Here is a 3,785-nt window from a genome sequence, read left to right on the forward strand (position 1 = left end):
CATGCACCTAACCAGCCCTGCCCACCAAAAAAACTCCTGCTGTGCCCACTCCTGCACCCATGTTACTATGGAGCTCAGTCACATACACACACAATATGGATTTCTAGTCAAATCTATTCTTACATCTGCTTCCTTTTTTTTTTTGCCATGCTATATTTCAAAATGGAGGATGGTCTAAAACTTTAAGAAAGCATAGTGGGTCATGGAGAGAATACTGCTGAAGTAGTAGATCAGAAACATTGAGAAAAATGGAGGGTAGTTAGTACTAAAACAGATAGAATCATGAATCACAGAGCTGGAAGAGTCCTCGAGGGCCATCCAACCCCCTGCCATACAGGAAGACACAATCAAAGCACCCCTGACAGATGGCTATCCAGCTCTGTTTAAAGGCCTCCAAAGAAAGAGACTCTACCATGCTCCAAGGGAGTGTCTTCCACTGTCAAAAGCTGTGAGCAAATTTCTCTTCTCTTGTTTTTAAGGTATAGTGTGCAGGGATGTAAATCTGTATATAAACGGTGTTCCTACAGGCTAGAGAAGAAAGAAATTTTACTGTGAACAAGTCAGTATTAGTATTCAAAGACTTCTCACAGTTTGGAACTTATTCCATGCAGGAAAAACAATTACATTTTTTTTTTTGCACAGAAACAATATTTGCACATGGGGGGGAAAAACTTTTTCTATTCAGAAAATGCTGTGTTCTGTCCAAGAAATAGAAAACCCATAGATTTTATTTATTTTATTTTATATTTGCTCAGGATAGGTCTGGAACTGCACAGATTCTTGCCTGTGTATCAGAGTTTTCCTGACACTTGAGAAACCTGTGCTGTTGTTGTTTGTTATTGTTTTTACCATTTTGGAATATTTTTAGTCATGTACTCCTTTTCTCTGGTCTCTATAAAAATGTGCCCTATGATGGTAACAGCTACCCAGTAGCCAAGGATGTGGCCTAAGAGGAGTGAAGTGAATTCCATGGTTTCCCTGCATGCTTGCAATAGAAGAAATAGACAGATTTTCAAGCTGTTGACAGGACACACACATGTGTAGTGTATGCAGATTCTTTTTTTTTGGGGGGGGGACACTGTTTTGGACTGGACACTGGTTGTTGTAGTCTCAAAGTAAAGTTTCCAAGCTCTGGCTATATCCTATACTTATCTATCTATTATGACCTCATGTGTTCATTTATTATGAATTTAACATGAGGAGAATTCTCTCCCATGACATTTGGAAGCCTTAGGATCTCTGAAAAATTCATGACAGAAACTTTCACCTGTAGCTGTGCCCTCTGAAGGAAAGCCTCTGACCGCCTTGAGCGTTCTTTTAGGGGAAAGGCCGGACTGGAGCTTCCTAAATAATAACAAGGACAGAAAAATGAACAGAGATGCTCTCGTGGCAAGCAGTATTGAATTGTTGAGCTGTGGCAGGAGATAGTCCTTTAAAAGAAAACAACAAACAAATTATTCCCAAGAGCTGCCCTAAAAGTACTGCCCTCTTTTCCACACTCCAGTTTTTGAATATGGCAAAACCTGAGCTGTTCTTGTGAACATTAAGCTCTCAGTATATCAACCAAGGATGAGCTTGAGCTGTGTTAATACTGCTAGATTGGTACATGTGTTGCTAAAATGAGAAGTTTCTCAGAAAATGAAGTGGCAACTCAGTTTTATCACAGAGTAGCGGATCCCGCGGGCAAATGGGAGTTAAACACGATTTAAGTTAATTCAAATTAAACAAAACTTGCAAATTCGGGGAATTTATCATACCAACTTCCTTCCAAAAACAAAATAACGTGAAGTTAAACAGGAGTTAAGTGGAGAAAACCGGCAGCTTTTTACTTTCGGGATATTTCAGAATAAAAAGCTGCCAGTTTTCTCTGCTTTAACTGTTAACTGCAAACATTGTGTGATAAACTTCGGGCATTTCTGAGTTTTCTTCATGTTAAATCATGTTTAAATCCCGTTTGCCCTGGGATCTCGCTGTTGGATGTAGTGGCTTGAGTGTTGGGCTATGACTCTGGAGACCAGGATTCAGTTCCCAGCTTGCCATGAAATCCAGTGAGTGACCTTGGGTAAGTCACATGCTGTCAGCCTCAGGGAAGGCAATGACAAAGGGAAGAAGATGCTGATGAGGTTTGTTCAACCCAACCAGCCCTGTCCACCAAAAACTGTTCCTGCACCAATGTCACTATGGAGCTCAGAACACCTATGCACACAATATGGATGAACAAATCTTGTCAAGAAAACTGCATGACACTTAGGGTCACCATAAGTCGGAAATGACTTGAGGGCACAACAACAACAACAAACAACAAACAAACTTTATTCAGCACCAAAAATTCAAACCCAGATATTAAACCTTAAGCACCCATGTCTGAGCCTGGATAGATGAACCAGGTTTGAGTTTCACCCATGTTTAATTTTTAAAATGATTCCAATATTTTTAAAGGTTTTTTATGTTTTGAATTCTTGCTGCTCCTGATTGAAGAAATGTACAAATTTTGGTAAATTCTTGTCAACAGTCAACCAAAACTGAATTCATACCATCTCTAGTTGACTAAACAATGGTCCAGATGGGTTTCCAAAGCTCTGTTCCATTTGACTTTCTCCGGCTGTCACAAGCTACAACATGGAATATTGATTAGGTAAAGAAAAAACAACCATCATTCTTCTACAATTCTGTTGAAATTTGTCTGTTTTGTCTAGCATTTTATTTCTCACAAGGACCAGCCAGTTGCCTAAAATACCTGCCAGCAGAACAGAGAGCAACATCATCTGCCCACTTGCTGTCCAATGTAATGAGGATATAGAGACACAGAAATATCCTTCTGATACTGAGGCTTACCGTAGCCATTGGGATTTAGGCCTTGTTATCCTGTGTGGTTTGTCTAATTTTAAAACTGACTAAATTGAAGCCACCATGACTTCTTGAGATAGCAAATGCTGTATAGTATGAACCTCAGCCCTGTACCTTGCATTACCAAACAGCGATGCCCCTCTTGTATCCGTGGGGTATTTGCCCTTCTAGAAGGAGAGAAAATAAAGAATGCCAGAAACAGGCAGGAGGGTTTGGAGTGAGGGGTTTATAAATCACTGTTGGGTCCCACTTCCACTGTCTGTTAACATTTCTTGGCTCATGCAGCCATTCTGAAGGTTAGTACAGTCTTCAGCTGATTGTCTTTGGAAGCTGGTTAGGAGTTTTCATGGGCAGGAGAAGTTATTATGCCATGGTACTATGGGAAAATTTATTTTGGTGGTGCTTTAAAGGGAACTATTGACTTGAACACAATTTAATTAGGCTATGTCAAAGTTATTTATTTATTTAAATTCATATTTATTGTAATATTTAGCATTTGGTCACTTTCAGCAGGTTAATGCAGAAAATTGAAATCTTGGTGAATAACCAGTGAGCATCCACATGTACCTTTTTGTAAAAGAGAGTTCTTGGACTTTCCCATTGGAGTGTGGGACTTGGGAATAGGAAAGGCTTAAACTTTGGGACTCAACATGATTGGCTTTTGCTTTTAGAACTTGGTCTTGAGGGGAGAGCCAACATTCAGGTTTCCTGAAAAATAGACTGACTGAGACAAACTCGATTGATTAGCTTGCCTCTGCATCAGAGGTTGTTCACCTTGATATGGTGGAAAAGAGGTATGGTTACACATGATACATGCATATACAGAACTAAGCAGCTCTGCTGCAGATGAAAATGAAAGGTTAATAAAGTGGCTCTTAGTTTATCCACACATTTTTGCATGTCTGTTTCTATTATGACAGGGTGGCGAATATTTCATT

The sequence above is a fragment of the Sceloporus undulatus genome, chromosome 2 (assembly GCF_019175285.1).
Source record: "Sceloporus undulatus isolate JIND9_A2432 ecotype Alabama chromosome 2, SceUnd_v1.1, whole genome shotgun sequence".
Lineage (NCBI taxonomy): Eukaryota > Metazoa > Chordata > Lepidosauria > Squamata > Phrynosomatidae > Sceloporus > Sceloporus undulatus.